At 43.2% G+C, this 16,072-nt stretch overlaps 1 pseudogene; it reads left to right on the top strand.

The window, feature by feature from the left end:
* Positions 1 to 690: 690 nt before the first annotated feature.
* Positions 691 to 15,782, top strand: LOC100431194 (cytochrome c oxidase subunit 5A, mitochondrial-like; annotated as a pseudogene).
* Positions 15,783 to 16,072: the final 290 nt, after the last annotated feature.

The following is a 16,072-nucleotide window of genomic DNA, read 5'->3' as shown; positions in this document are numbered from 1 at the left end:
TGACCTGTTACAAAACAGTACCATTCAATGACTAAGCACAGTGGAGGGCCCAGGGAGCCCAGAAATACATAAGGAGAAATGCACAGGATCCCAGCCTGCTTTATGGACATACGGCAAAGTCTGTGGTCATACTGCATCAAGTGCCCACATTCTTGATCCATATGCTTCCTGCAAAATAAATTGCAAATATGTTGTTAGGGCTAATGAAGCCTCACCAGGCTCTAAACAAAAAGCTAAATAATTATTAATTATTTTACTTTTGCCTAAAAAGTGTAAAAGTCTTGTGAAAAAAAAAGAAAAGGCATCACTTATTTTAAAGGAGTGCCAGAGACCTATGTCAAAAGCACCACCCAACATAAAGAAATCATTCTGGGATAATATTAGATACCTGATGAGAAGGAGAGCTAGTAACACCAAAGCACACTCAGAGGGCTTTTGCTAGCTGAGAACACCCTGGGTTCTGTGCAAGGCATTCTACCTTTTCCCATGCTGGTCTTTACTTGCCTCAGGGGAGTAGATGGCAACTTAGAACTCAAGGTAGATTTGTTTTTCCTTAAAGAAATGTTAAGGTAACATCTAAAGGCCTCTTCTACAACACACAGATCAAAGGCTCATTGAAAGCATTTACAGGCAGTGGTTCACAACCTTAGCTGCACTTTACAATCACCTAGGGAGTTTTGGAAAAGTAGGATGCATAGTGACGGCCCCAGAGCAACTGAATTAGAATCTCTGGGAGGAGGAGCCCAGGTATGGGTGATTTTGATGAACAATGAAGAATTACTGCCAAAGGGACAGGGAGTGCTGGCCAAAGGGCTGGTCTTGGGGATGGGGGTGGGCTATGCAGGGAAGCTTGATTTATATCACGTTTGCCTATTTCATGGTGTAAATACTCCCATCGTGGCCAATTTCAAGCTACTAATGTGAAGCTGGGAAGAGACGCGCATAATCTGCTCTCACTAGCACCTGAGCGCCAGCTCCAGCACACCACAGTCAGGAGCTTTTGGTGATGAAGTTACAGAAAGGGATGGAAAGGCAACATAGTATGTCCTGGTGCTCTTCTGTCCCCTTTATAACATCTCACCCCTGACAGGAGGATGAGAGAAGAATCAACTGGAACCAGCGGCTCCCAGGTCAGGCAGGAAGGTAAGCCAGAAGATCCCAAGTGTCTGTTAGTGTGAAGGACACAAAGACAAGGTCTCTCTTCCTCTTGTAGAAGATCCACGTTGAGATGGAGTTGGCCTCCCGATGAAGGGAGCATTTCTCTGGGTTCCTGACCCAACGACGGCAGCACATGATTCATACAAGATGCTGAGCCCTGGATCTCCATGACAGTACAGTTGAATGTTCCTTTTTCCCTGGGGATCTGGTCATCCAGAGGATTCCCTAGTGATCCTCTTGGGCCTCTGCCAAATATCCCATTTGGAATATAAGGATTCTTTTCCAGACATCTGAATGTATGCATTTTCTCCTCTTAAATTATCAGGGTTTCTCTTAACCAACACAGCTCCCAGCTCATTATCCTAAGCCTTTCTTTTATAGGTAATAAGCTAGCTTTGATAATAGCCAGCTTTTCTTTTGGATTTTTCTGAAAGAATTTGGTTTCTATTTTATAGGTGTTCAACTCTTTACATGCGTGACTGATCTTTACATCTGCTTTCAAAAGATTCTTCTCTGTATTTACAGGGCAAACTTTCTCTGAATTGTTTTTTCAGTGAAAATTCATTTTTTTCCTTGATGCAATTCTGAAAGAACTTAAAAGTTTCTGCCAAAGCTTTGGCCTCTCCCTTCCTGTTTTGTTGTTGTTGTTGTTTGTTTCCTGCAATGACACGTACTCATTTGGAGACTTTTAAGATGATCTTTAAGTGTGCCAATTAATTTACCTTCTTTCAGTTAGTGTACATTTGGTTTCTTTTTTCTTCAAGAGGTTTTTGTTTTTTGTTTTTTGTTGTTTTTGTTTGTTTGTTTGTTTGTTTGCTTTGTTTTTTTTTGAGACGGAGTCTCACTCTGTCGCCCAGGCTGGTGCAGTGGTGCGATCTCGGCTCACTGCAAGCTCCACCTTCTGGGTTCACGCCATTCTCCTGCCTCAGCCTCCCGAGTAGCTGGGACTACAGGCGCCTGCCACTATGCCCGGCTAATTTTTTGTATTTTTAGTAGAGACGGGGTTTCACCACGTTAGCCAGGATGGTCTCGATCTCCTGACCTCGTGATCCGCCCGCCTCAGCCTCCCAAAGTGCTGGAATTACAGGCGTGAGCCACCGCACCCGGCCAAGAGGTTTTAAATAATTAACTTATCAGTACCAATCCATTTATTCAAGCTCCTTTTTGTTTATCTTCATGATATCCAATTGTAAGTTCCCACCATCTAGGCTTGCTTCTTCAAGAACCGCAGCCTAATCTCCCACTTTTAGCACATGTTCACCCAGAGGCTTGCTTTTTATCATTTAGTGCTTGTCCCTTGTGGCTGGGCCCAGTGGCTCATGACTGTAATCCTAGCACTTTGGGAGGCCGAGGCAGGAGGATCACTTGAGCCCAGGAGTTTGTAGACCAGCCTGGGCAATATAGGAAGACCCTGTCTCTACAAAAAATTTAAAAATGAGCTGGGTGTGTGGGTGCACAGCTGTAGTCCCAGCTACTTGGGAGGCTTAAGTGGGAGGATCGCTTGAACTGGGGAAGTTGAGGCTACAATGAGCCAAGATTGCGCCATTGCACTCCAGCCTGTGCAACAGAGCAAGACCGTGTCTCAAACACAAACAAACAAAAAGCCTTGTCTCATGTGCAATTTAGAGTTTCTAATTTTTTTTTTCTGTTAGATAAGGCAATTTACTCTCCCATTCCACTTTTCGCTTTATGTTTCCTTTTTTTTTGTTTTGTTTTGAGACAGAGTCCCGCTCTGTCACCCAGGCTGGAGTGCAGTGGTGAAATCTCGGCTCACTGCAACCTCCGCCTCCCGGGTTCAAGTCATTCTTCTGCCTTAGCCTCCTGAGTAGCTGGGATTACAGGTGTGTGCCACCAGGCCTGGCTAATTTTTTGTATTTTTTTTTTAGTAGAGATGGGGTTTCGCTATGTTGGCCAGGCTGGTCTCAAACTCCTGGACTGAAGTGATCCACCCGCCTCAGCCTCCCAAAGTGCTGGGATTATGGGATTACACTGTTAACAATGGATGCCACCATATCCAGCCCTTTATGTTTTCTTGAAAACCAGAATTTTCATCCAAAGCATCTTTTAGTGCTTCTGAATTTGTTTTCATTCTTGTCATGTATTTTGAAAGCCGTTTTGGTTGCAGCTACTTGAAGTTGTATGTGTTTTGATGCATCTTCTAAAGACTGAATCTGTCTTTTAATGTCAATCATACCTCAACTTGTTTTAAATGTTCAGATTTCTCTTCTGTCAGTCGTTTTCTCAAACTCTTTAAGCCCAATAAAAGAGTTGAAAATTTCCAACTCTTTATTAATGGCCTCCAGTTTTTCTATTTTTGATCATTTGTTCTCAAATGTGACTTGCGTTAAAATTATTCAAGGTCTCTCAATTCCCTTTTTTTCTTCTTGAAGTGGATTCTTTATTTTGCCTTATTACTGGGACCACTGATGAAATTTAATGAGCTTTCAGGATTAGATATCACTAATTACCAATGTTAATTCCCTGATTTTTTTTGTGATTAAATAGGAGAGTGTTCTATGTAAACCCCCGAAAATATTTGGAGGTGAGTGATAGGGCATCACAAATAGTGATTACTCCCAAACAGTTTAAGATTTGTTTTGTTTGTTTTTTAGTTTTTTGTTTGTTTTGTTTTGTTTTTGAGACAGAGTCTCACTCTGTCACCCAGGCTGGAGTGCAGTGATGTAATCACAGCTCACTGAAACTTCTGCCTCCCAGGCTCAAGCGATTCTCCTGTCTCAGCCTCCCGAGTAGCTGGGATTACAGGCATGTGTCTCCATACCCAGCTAATTTTTGTATTTTTAGTAGAGACGGGGTTTCACTGTGTTGGCCAGGCTGGTCTTGAACTCCTGACCTCAAGTGATCCGCCTGCCTCAGCTTCCCAAAGTGCTAGGATTACAGGCGTGAGCCACTGCACCCAGCCAATATTTTTTTTTAAAGGCTTCTGGCCGGCACAGTGGCTAAAATACTAAAAATACAAAAAAATTAGCTGGGCGTGGCGGCACGAGCCTGTAGTCCCAGCTACTCTGGAGGCTGAGACAGGAAAATCGCTTGAACCCAGGAGGTGGAGGTTGCAGTGAGCTGAGATCGCACCACCGCACTCCAGCCTGGGTGACAGAGTGAGACTCCATCTAAAAAAAATGGTTTCTGTACTGCACTTGCAACTTTAGTGTAAGTTTCAGGTTAAAAAAAAAAGATTTTTTTTAATGCAGTTTTTAGGTTCACAGCAAAATTAAGCGGAAAGTACAGAGAGTTCCCATATATCCACATTCCCACATATGCACAACCTCAAGCACTGTCAACATCCCACACTACAGTGATACATTTGTTACAACTGATGAACCTACATTGATACATCATTATCACCCAAGGTCCATAGTTTACATTAGGTCTCACTCTTGGTGTTATATATATATATATATATATATATATATATATATATTTTTTTTTTTTTTTTTTTTTTTTTTTTTTTGAGACGGAGGCTCGCTATCGCCCAGGCTGGAGTGCAGTGGCGCGATCTCAGCTCACTGCAGGCTCCGCCCCCTGGGGTTCACGCCATTCTCCTGCCTCAGCCTCCCGAGTAGCTGGGACTACAGGCGCCCGCCACCTCGCCAGGCTAATTTTTTGTATTTTTAGTAGAGACGGGGTTTCACCGTGTTAGCCAGGATGGTCTCGATCTCCTGACCTCGTGATCCGCCCGCCTCGGCCTCCCAAAGTGCTGGGATTACAGGCGTGAGCCACCGCGCCCGGCCTTGGTGTTATATATTCTTTGGGTTTTGAAAAATATTTAGTGGAATGTATCCACCGTTGCAGTATTGTACAGAATAGCCTCACTGCCCTAAAAGTCATTTCTTTGTGCCCTGACTATTCATACCCTTTCCTCCAATCCCTGGTAACCACTTATCTTTTTACCATCTCCATAATTTTGCATTTTCTAGAATGTCATATACTTGGAGTCATACAGTATTTAGCCTTTTCTTTCTTTTTTTTTTTTGAGACAGTCTCTGTCGCCCAGGCTGGAGTGCAGTGGCACAATCTTGGCTCAGTATAACCTCCACCTCCCGGGTTCAAGCAATTCTCCTGTCTCAGCCTCCCAAGTAGGTGAAATTACAGGCGCCTGCCACCATGCCCGGCTAATTTTTGTATTTTTAGTAGAGACAAGGTTTCACCATGCTGGCCAGGCTGGCCTCGAACTCCTCACCTCGGGTGATCCGCCCACCTCAGCCTCCCAACGTGTGCGATTACAGGTGTGAGCCACCGTGCTCAGCCATAGCGGCCTTTTTAAAATTCTTCTGAATGAGGTTAAGATTGTAAAATATTTAATGTCTTTCTCCAGAAGGGCAAAAGTGGCCAGTTATTTGTCTCTACTTGCATAAAGTAGACTTCTAATAATTAGAAATATGACTAGGAATAACACCATTTTCCACAGCAATCCATGAGGACCTGGGCCTGGGATGAGGTACCTGGTTATGCCGCCACCACCTGGCACAGTGTCCCCAGGACAGGTGTGACACAGAGCATCATCACCATCACTCTGAACCCCTCAGGTTGCCGGGACACTGCCAGCCACATCAGATGCAGAGAGCACCAGCAAGCATTGCACCTAGAACCAAACCAGCAGCTGGCAACAGGCACAGACTTCAGTGGAAGCAGGGGAGGGAAGCCCATAAAATGCTGGCCAAAAGCTCCTCCTCTCCTGAGTACATATTTCATTCCGAGGCCATGAGGGCTTTATTCTGCCACAAAGGTCAAAGAAAACTCCCCATTCTCAGCTCCCTCCTTGATTTTTGTCTAGACTTTGAATGTGAATGGGGCAATTTACTGGAGGAGTCATACAAATTGTTTCAACTTACTTCACTACTTTTAACTTTAAAAAGCTAAGGACAAGGTGGGGCGCGGTGGCTCATGCCTATAATCCCAGCACTTTGGGAGGCCAAGGAGGGTGGATCACAAGGTCAGGAGTTCGAGACCAGCCTGGCCAATATGGTGAAACCCCATCTCTATTAACCTGTAATCACAGCTACTCGGGAGGCTGAGGCAGGAGAATTGCTTGAACCCGGGAGGCAGAGGTTGCAGTGAGCCAAGATCTCGCAACTGCACTCCAACCTGGGCGACAGAATGAGACTCCGTCTCAAAAAAAAAAAAAAAAAAAAAACACGCTAAGGACGAAGCAAGTGGTACTTTCAAAGTCTTCACATTTCTAGAATGTGGAGTCCAACTGTGATCAAGGAAATAATTAATAATTCTCACATGATTCCTGCATGCGGGGTGAAATGTTTGACGACAGAAGCCCTTCAGGTTGCTACTGTTCAAAATAATAATCTGAGGGGGTATTGAGTGCTGGAGGGATCTCCTCTCTCTCACAAAGGCAAGAGTATTGGGCCAACTGAGTATCTTTTCAATGTGGCACCTGAAAAGTGCCACAGTCTCCAGTCCTGGAGCCACGACTGGTCCAGTTCAATGAGTAGCTCTATCTTGTTAACAATGAAACTGTGGCTCAGCTGGGGATTGGTTGATTTTAACTGGGTAGGGATGAGTAAGTTTGCTGACCTCAGCTGGCTTTGCTCATGTGTCCCAGGGTTACCTGGGGGTCAGCTGATCTGGGCTAAGCTGGGCAGCTCTTCTAATCTCAGCTGGACTTGCTCATGTGTTTTGGGGTCAGCAGAGGGTCAGCTGATGTGGGCTGGGCTGGGCAAGCTCAATGTATCTCTGGGTCTGCAGGGAGTCAGTTGATGTAGGCTGGCCCTAGCTATGCACTAGGACCTGCCTTACCTGTCTCTCATCCTCTTCCTAGAACAACAGGAGAGCTTACTCGTGTCTTCCCTTGGCTATAGCAGAGGCACAAGAAAGCCTTTGGAGGGTAATGATCCAATCTGCATTTTGAAATATTTTCTCTGGCTGCAGGATGTCAGCAACTATTTTGATGGCCTTTTCTCTCCATGAAGTCCTCATCCTCAGAGAAACAAAAAGTTATCTGGAACTGGGATATAGAGTAAGTGCAGATGTGAATGTCCATTGCTTCTTTCGTTTCTGTGGTTCACTTCACCAGCTCCAGAACCACACCATCTTTGCCAGGATCTGCACCTGCAAAATGCAGGCCCTGTACTCTCCTTCCTTCCCCATGTAACTCCATCTTGAAACAAACGCTTGAGTCTAGTTAGTGGAATCTACATCACCCATATGCACCCTAACAAGAAGGAAATCTTGGAAAGGGAGTTTGGGGTTCTACATCGAGAAGGCAGGATTTCTACTGAGGAACTATGATAATGAAGAGAGACTATTTGGAAGATTTTGGGCAGCTGCGAATGACAGATGTTCATGACAGTTGCCGTACTTGTCTCATGTGATCTGGCTACTCAGGGCAAAGCTGCTCATCTATAGACTGGACATAAAGCAAAGCATTGCCATTTAAGACGGCTTGTAGCAGAACTCTGCCCAATAGGAACAGAGAAGGATAAACTGGCCCAATTTAATCCTCTTTCAGGGAATCTGAAAGTGAGACATACAAAGAGGGTCAGCAGTGAGCAGGCAGAGAAAGTCAGGTTACAAGAATGGGAGTCAGACAAAAGTAGGAAGTAGAGCGACACCGTCATCTGAGTCAGATGCGATAGTTACAAAACCTGTTATGGTGTCACTACATTTGCCACAGTATCTGGACTAAGATTCTAATTTTATGTAGAGCCTGATGTAGAACTCCCATCACATCAGACTTGAAAACATCTCTGCTCTTGTAATCTATAAAGATCCAACTCACTGCACCCACTAGAAAAGATAAAAATCAATATAAAGCAGCAAATTCTATGTCCAAATGTTGCCCACCAGATTTGAGCTCCTAAAGGGGCCATGTGTGGTTAATTTGTGTATCATGCCCAAGCATCTAGTACTTTTGGGAAGCACTCAGGAGATGGTCGTTGAAAATTGAAATGAGGGTTTTAGCAATAAGTGCTATGGGATTCAGAGTAGAGAACAATCACTGTTATAACTGTAGTGCACTACATATGCTGGGTTTATCCTCTCACCACAGATCCATCTGCCTTTCCTCTGCCCTCCTCTGTATCTTACAAGGATGATTTCCAAGGACTGCATGCCCTGTCCTCCCTTATTCTGTAGCTTCTTATTGGGAATGGCCAAAGAGAAGCCTTACTCCTGGTAATGGGAAGAGGGAAAGAGGAATTGGTTTCCTATCACCCTCTATGGCCACAGCTACTGCCAAGTTGCCTCTTTTCCATGGCTCTAGCTGCACAGTCTCTGGTGACACTGTGCCTTTCCCTTGTCTCTTCAGGCCTGCAGTGGTAATAGATTTTAGCTGTCATTAATCCCTGGGTACTTTACTAGCCTTTGATAGGTCTCTCAATCCTGTCCACCCCTCTGAAAATAGTCCCTCTATTAAACTTTTCAGTAAAACCCATTAAGTGTGTCATCTATTTCTAGCCAGCACCCCGACTGATACATTGTATTCATATTCCAAAAAGGAGGGAATAGTTCTGTACTTGTCCCCAAGTAGTCTTACTACCTGGCCTTACCAAGTAGGGCAAGTTCACACAGTCTGAAAGAATGTACAAAACAGCCTTTTGCTTCTAGCACTGGAGATACAGGAGTGATTCCTCTGTTTCTTCTAGTAGTTTCTACTCCCCTAGATTCTCTCACTGTGGCCAGGTCTCAGCCTCTCCTTCTCCCATCCCCTTCACAGAGAAGCCTCCTCCCCTGTAATCTCTCTCTCTCTCTTTCTCTCCCCCTCCCTCCTCTCTCTCTCTCTTTAATCTCTCTTTCTCTTGACTTCAGGGACCCACTACTCCTGGTGCTGACTGTCAGTCTTTGGACCTTGTCTGGTTTTTCCAGATGGGGTTGGGGTTTCCAATACTGGAAGCTCAAGGTAGAAGGATAAAAAAGAGGCCTTCTTGGTGGTCTGCCCTCAGGTTGTGGTGTCTATAAAATAATCAGATGGTTTTAACAGGTAAGATTAAACATCCTGTAGGTATTTCCTGCATTTGCTGGAAGGTGTGCTAGATGGCTGGGTGTCTTTGATTAGGCTGACTCTAGGAACAGAAAGGGAAAAAGTGGAGAGCTGACCCCCATCTTACCGCCTTAGAAACTGAGGCCGGGTGCGGTGGCTTATGCCTATAATCCCAGCACTTTGGGAGGCTGAGGCAGGCAGATCACAAGGTCAGGAGTTCGAGATCAGCCTTGCCAATGTGGTGAAACCCTGCCTCTACTAAAAATACAAAAATTGACTGGACGTGGTGGCATGCACCTGTAATCTCAGCTATTTGGGAGGCTGAGGCAGGAGAATCGCTTCAGCAGGGAAGCAGAAGTTGCAGTGAGCCAGATCGCACCATTGCACTCCAGCCTGGGCATGGCAGTGAGACTCCTTCTCAAAAAAGAAAACAAAAAGCCAAAGGAAAAACAAAGAAACTGACTCGGGCTGAGCTTTGAAAAAGAGATAAAATTAGGCTGGGTGTGGTGGCTCACACCTGTAATTCCAGCACTTTGGGAGGCTGGGATGGGCGGATCACTTGAGTTCAGGAGTTTGAGACCAGCCTGGGCAACATGGTGAAATTCCATTTCTACAAAAAATACAAAAATTAGCCAGGCATGAAAATTAGCATGGCACAGTCCTGTTGTCCCAGCTACTCAAGAGGCTGAGGTGGAAAGATAGCTTGAGCCTGGGAGGCAGAGGTTACAGTGAGCTGAGATCATGCCACTGCACTCCAGCCTGGGTGGCAGAGCGAGACATAAGACCCTGTCTCAAAATATAATAATAATTGAAAAAGAGATAAGATTAAACATGTAAGAGGACAGAGGGCATTTCACAAAGAGGGAGCAAAGAAGGTGGGCAAATATAGCATTTGGGAAGAAATTGGTACACCACTTTGTCCAGTTGATGTAAACAAGTAGGGGGAGATGGGTTTGGAGAGCTAAGTAAAGAACCAATTTGGGGGCCTTAAGTGCTACGATAAGAGATTTAAGAAGTCTTTAAAGGTTCTTAGCAGGGCTGTTTTTCATAATTCACATATAAAATGAGTTGTAAGGGTAGATAAAATGACAAGTTAAAAAATAAACACACTTATTCAGATGTGAGATTGTGAAGGGCTATGTCCTAGTAGTGGTCCTTGAAAACTTTATAGAAGAAACTACACTTTGCTTATGGGCTAAATGTGGTAGAAAAGGAAAAGTAGAAGATAAGAATGACCTCAAAGTTTTAAAATTGAGAGATTGAGAGAATGACATGCTTAGGTAACAATAGAAAAACTTAGAGACAGCTATTAATAGTTTCGGATGAAAGATTTCAGTTTGAGGTGTACTGCCTTTAGATCACTACAGTGCCTCCTAGTGGAGTTGGAAATGGAGCCCTGAAACACAGTAAGAATTGGAGACAATTGCAAAGGTGATTATTTGAAGTTATGAGTGAGTGACACCTCTGAGAAAGACTTCACATTAAATCTGTGGGTCAAGAACTAAGCTTCGTCATTTGCAACGGCATGGATTTACCTGGAGGACATTATATTAAGTGAAATAAGCCAGGCACAAAAAGAAATACCACATAATCACATTCATATGTGGATTCTAAAAATTTGGAATACCGAGAAGCAGGAGTGTAGACTGATGATTGCCAGAGCTGGGGAGGGAAATGGAGAGATGTTGGTCAGAGGACACAAACTTTCAATTGCAAGGTAAAAAAGTTTGGGGAATCTACTGTAGAGCACAGTGACTATAATTAATAAAACTGTATTGCATAATTGAATATTGCTAAGAAAGTAGATTTTCAGAGTTCTTACCACAAGAGAATGATGTGTATGAGGTAATGCATATATTAATTAGCCCAATTTAGGCATTCCACAATGTATACATATTTCAAAACATCATACTGTACACCATAAATATATACAATTTTAATTTGTCAATTAAAGAAATAATTTTTTCATTGGAAGAACATACAAGATTTTTTAAAAATGAATTTAAAAAATAAGATGTAAAAAACAAAACCAAAAAACTAGCACCTTTCAGGAGCTGGAGAAGAAAACAGATTTGTGAAGGGAGTCAGTACAGAAACAATTTGAAAAATGGGCAAAGAAAAAGGTAAAGAAATGAGACAGTAGAGAAATGAGACAGCATAAGAAAACCAAGGAGTGATTTTCCAGAAAGGGTAAGCTTCACATTTGAATTTTAACACATCCATCGCAGCCTTTACAAAACCATCCTTCAAGATTTAAAAAATAAAATAAGAGAATAAAGCAATGGGACAAACTGTGTGAAAAAGTTGTGTTAAATTGGGACGGTTTGAACATGAAAATAAATAAGACTGGGTGTGGTGGCTCACACCTGTAATCCCAGCACTTTGGGAGGCCAAGGCGGGAGGATCACTTGAGCCCAGAAGTTCAAGACCAGCCTGGACAACACAGTGAGACCCCATCTCTACAAAAAATTATTTAAAAAATTAGCCAGACACGGTGGCACATGCCTGTAGTCCCAGCTACTTGGGAGGCTGAGATGGGCCCTTGAGTCTAGGAGGTCAAGGCTGCAGTGAGCTATGATTATACCACCACACTCCAGCCTGGGTGACAGAGTGAGACCCCACTCACACGCACACACACACAAAAAAGATAGCAAAAGGTGATCACATACTGAATAAAATAGGAATCCATTACAGTTGTGTTCAACCTGATCAAAAAAATTAAAAAATACTACCTAAAAATGTCAATCTACATTATTAAACATTGATGTAATCCTGAAGACACTGGAAGGTATATCAGTTATACGACCTTGGATACAATGAACAGAAAACTCAATTGAAATTAGCTTAAACAATATAACTGGATGATTGCTGGCTCATTCTCTGAAAAGACCACAAGTTAGGCAGGTTTTAGGGTTGGTCGAATCTGAAGGAAAACACCCACAATTCTTTTATTTCTACCTTCCTCGACCAGCCAGCCATATCCTCAGCCTGATTTCTCTAAAGCTACATGCTTCCGTGTTTATACCTGGGCTACATCATTCCCTAAGAGAGGGCGCCTCTCCCAAACCTCCCATGATTTGTATCTTAGGGAACCAGCCACTGGGGCTAGGGGAAGGCTATAAGCTGACTGGCTTAGGCACTCATTGCTGAACAGACCACTACGGCCCTACCCCCTACATTGAAATCACCCTGAGGGGCACTAAAGCAATCAGGGCCTGCCTCTGGATGTGGGGTGAATGGCCAGTCTCACTCAACTTTGAGACTGGTTAGGTAGGATCTGCAGATAGATACTGAATGTATACATTAGGTTGTGATTGGCCAAGTCAAAATATCAGTGGCTTAGCTGGGCGTGGTGGCCTGCACCTGTGGTTCCAGCTACTCGGGAGGATTAGGTGAGATCTCTTGGGAGGTGAGGGCTGCAAAGCACTAAGACTGTGCCTGTGAATAGCCACTGCTCTCCAGCCTGGGTGACAAAGCGACATTCCGTCTCTTAACATCCAGTGGCTTTTGAGTTTTCTGAAGTCTGGACTTTTGCAGTCCGGATAGATATGGTAGCTCTGCCCCATAAAGTTATTTGGACCCAGGAGCCTCCTTCTAGCTCACCACCCTGATGACATTCCTTGGGTAGAGCCCTAATTCTCATTATACAAGGCAGGCTTTCTGCTCCAGGAAGCAGGATGGAGGAAGTGACAAAAAAGGAGTACAGGGGGCACATTTGAAGGAAGGTTCCCAGGAGCTGTCAGCATCGCTACTCTTTATCACATGGCCATACCCACCTGACAAGTAGGGTAGGAAATGAACTTTTTTATTTTTTTCTTTTTCCTTTTTTTTTTGAGACAGAGTCTCATTCTCTCGCCCAGGCTGGAGTACAGTGGCGCAATTTCAGCTCACTGCAACCTCTGCCTCCTAGGTTCAAGTGATTCTCCTGCCTCAGCCTCCCAAATAGCTGGGATTACAGGTGTGCCCCACTACCCCCTGGCTAATTTTTGTATTTTTACTAGAGACAGGGTTTCACCATGTTGGCCAGGCTGTTCTTGAACTCCTGACCTCAAGTGATTCACCCACCTCGGCCTCCCAAAGTGCTGGGATTACAGGTGTGAGCCACTGCTCTCGGCCGGAAATGAACTTTTTTCTGAGGTGGCCATTTGTCTGGCTAAACATTCTATTACTACGCAATGCAGGGGAAATAAATACTGGGGGACAATAGGCACTTTCGGCAACTTGAATAAATGAACCTATTAGAGTTGATTGATCTAAGCCTAGGTGACAAAATTAGTAAATTACATAGGAGAGTAGTTATTCATTTATAATCTGTCAAACAGGACAGGCGAGATGAGAAAAAATCCCGATTCAGAGGAATGAAATAATGAAAAGAGAAGAATAAATGGTAAGTTAAAATAACTCTGTTTATATACCGTTTCTGCCACCTAACAGTTGGGCAATCTTTAACAAGTTGCATAGCTTCAATAAGCCTACGATCTGTCTGTAAAATGGAGATAATATCATCTACTCCACAAAGCTGGGAAAAAATTGAGATAATATTTATTAGGTGCTTTGTAAACAATAATGCTCATACAGATCAAAGTTATTATTAGTAATAACAAAGCTTACAATGATGTAGTAAATATTTTAGAAAACACTGATTGAGTTAAAAGTGATATGAGACTTTTGTTATCTTTTAAAATCACTTTTTTAAAACATAACTGAACTTGTAGTTAATTTTTTTAAATTCTCACTAATTTTTTTCCTGCTGGTCAGGTCTCATTTGTTAAATTGTGTATTCAAAAAGCAGTTGAGCAAATATTCTCGCTGTATCATAACAAACTCATGAAACGCAAAACCAGAAACTTCAGATTAAAAAGAAATTTTAATTCCAATATTACAATATACATTCATTTCTATAGAAAAATAAATTTCACAAAATTATAATAAATTAAATAAATGGAGTCCCAAATTTCATACACACTCTCTTTTGCATAAAGAATAGGAATTAGTTTAGAAAAGGGTCTCACTGGCTTTGTGTAGTGCATTTACAAGTTATAGTGGGAAAAGCAAAGGGGCTAGTCTCATTTCTACTACACAATGGCCTCCATGTAAAGTGATGTCTTGGTCTGCAAGGCAGCCATAAGGTCAGGAGATTGGTTACATACAGGGAGATTAATTAAGTGAGTGTATTGAGATGAGAGCCAGAGCCGGGTTTTTCTCTGTCGCAGAAGGGAATTAACATTTCGGAAAGGGTAAAAACTAAACCTGGAAGCAGTGATCTCCTAGTAGCAATGATCACACCCAGCACCCAGATGGAGGCTTCTGAATACCATTCTCCACTAACAGAATCCAGAAGTCCTCGAAGAAATGGTTGATTTTAGGACTGGAACAAGGACAGTACAAAACGTTTCTGGAACATCTTGTTCATCACAAAAGTAGGAAAGCAATCAAAGAATGATGAGGACATGTTAGAAGGAGAAGTCCTAATCTGAAGGGCTCTCATTAGCTAAATCTGGAAAAATTTGAATATCAAAATAAATGATAGCAACAGATTATCATCCATTGAATAAAACAGATAAGGGAGAAGGGAAAGCTTTCTTTTTTTTTTCTTTAAGAGACAGTCTCACTCTGTCACCCAGGCTGGAGTGCAGTGGCACAACTATGGCTCACTGCAGCCTCGAACTCCTGGGCTCTAGTGATTCTCCTGCCTCAGCCTCCCCTGTAGGTGAGACTACGGGTATGCACCACCATTCCCAGCTAATCTTTTGATTTGTTTTCTTTTGTAGAGATGAGGTCTCACTATGTTGACCAGGCTAGTTTTGAACTCCTGGCCTCACAAGTGCACCTGCCTTTGCCTCCCAAAGTGCTGGAATTACAGGCATAAGCCACTGAGCTAGGCCAAGGAAAACTTTACCTTATAATAGAATGCCAACTAATAAATGTAGAAATAATAATGGAATTAGAATAGCATCATTTGCCAACTATTATAGTAAAATTGATTTAGGTAAGAACCAATAATGGATGCTAAAGCCAGTGGCGGGGGAGCTGGGGAATGTGATGAAGAACACGATATGCATATAACATAAAAGTAGCTCTCGCCGGCCCCCGCCAGCTGCGGAGCAACCCGCGAGCTCACACCGGTTTCTCTCCATCCTCAGCTTGTGCGCCACCATCGCCGTCGTGCTGGGGCAGCTCTCCGCCGCTGCGCGGTGACTGCAACCGCCCGGGCCGGCCCTCGGGGCCTCCTGCATTCCGCCCAACCCGGCCCCGCTGCGACTATCCACTCAGTTCACTGCTGTTCCCATGGGTCACATGAGACAGATGAGGAGTTTGATGCTCGCTAGGTAACATACTTCAACAAGCCAGATATAGATGCCTGGCAATTACGTAAAGGAATGAACACACTTGTTAGCTATGATCTGGTTCCAGAGCCCAAAATCGTTGATGCTGCTTTGCGGGCATTCAGACGGTTAAACGATTTTGCTAGTGCAGTTGGCATCCTAGAGGCTGTTAAGGACAAAGCAGGACCTCATAAGGAAATCTACCCCTATGTCATCCAGGAACTCAGACCAACTTTAAATGAACTGGGAATCTCCACTCCAGAGGATCTGGGCCTTGACAAAGTGTAAACCCCATGGATGGGCTTCGAAAGGATTTATTGATATTGCTACTTGTGTGTGAACAGTTACCTGGAAATACTGGTGATAATATATTACCTTATTTGAACAAGTTTTCCTTTATTGAGTACCAAGCCATATAAAGGTAACTTGGACTTTAATAAAAGGGAAATGAGTTTGAACTGAAAAAAAAAAAAGTAGCTCTCCACAAAATACCTATTAATAACTTTTAACCTAGTAAGTACAAAATACTTATTAATTAATTTTGCAGTGAAGAAATTCAGCAGACACCATCTTAACCAAGTGATAAAAGTCAACCCTAATAGAAATAGAACAAATTACATTGTTGCCTTCTGATGCT

This window comes from Pongo abelii, chromosome 15 (genome assembly GCF_028885655.2).
Source record: "Pongo abelii isolate AG06213 chromosome 15, NHGRI_mPonAbe1-v2.0_pri, whole genome shotgun sequence".
Lineage (NCBI taxonomy): Eukaryota > Metazoa > Chordata > Mammalia > Primates > Hominidae > Pongo > Pongo abelii.
This window is presented reverse-complemented; position numbering and strand designations above follow the sequence as displayed.